Consider the following 866-nt stretch of genomic DNA (forward strand, 5'->3'; position numbering starts at 1 on the left):
GGGGTGGGCTGCGAGCAGCGCGATCATTTTTCATGCTGAGAGCGTTAAAGTGCCACTAAATTGCACATTAACGAGCGCGAGTGAATTGGAGGCAGCTCTCCCCGAGGAGCTGCTGCCCATCAGTGCATTAGGGGAGAGAATCCATCACTGGCGGCCCCGGGAGACAGCTAAATCCTTCCCAGAACCGCCGCCTGCCACCGCTCCCCGCGCCGCGCTGCTTCTCCTCCTCTTTTTCTTTCCTTTTCTCTTCTCTTCTCTCTCTTTTTTTTCTCCTCCCTCGGAAGCGAAGGCGGTGCTGGCTCGTTGCTGTGGGTGGTGGGGATGGCAAAAGGGTGTCCCCATCATCCCGGTGTCCCCGTCATCCCGGTGTCCCCGGTCTTGGTATCCCTATCCAGGTGTCCCCCCTCATCTCAGTGTTCCCCTCCATCCCGGTGTCTCCCCATCTCAGTGTCCCAGTCATCCCAGTGTCCCCACCATCCTGGTATCCCCCCATCTTGATGTCTCCCATCCCAGTGTCCCCATCATCCCGGTGTCCCCTGTCTTAGTACCCCTATCCTGGTGTCCCCCCTCATCTCAATGTCCCCCATCATCCCAGTGTCCCTCCCCATTTCAATGTCCCTGGTCTCGGTGTCCCCATCATCCCAGTTTCCCCCAACCCAGTATCCCTGCCCTGGTATCTCCATCCCAGTGTCCCCCCATCCCAGTGTCCCCATCATACTGGTATCTCCCACCCCCGTGTCCCCCCATCTCAGTATCCCTCCTCTGGTGTCCCCACCATCCCGGTGTCCCCCCTCTCGTTACCCCTACCCTGGTGTTCTCATTATCTCAGCATCCCCCATCCCACTGCCCCCATCCTGGTGTCCCCA

Source organism: Numida meleagris, chromosome 27 (assembly GCF_002078875.1).
Source record: "Numida meleagris isolate 19003 breed g44 Domestic line chromosome 27, NumMel1.0, whole genome shotgun sequence".
Classification (NCBI taxonomy): domain Eukaryota; kingdom Metazoa; phylum Chordata; class Aves; order Galliformes; family Numididae; genus Numida; species Numida meleagris.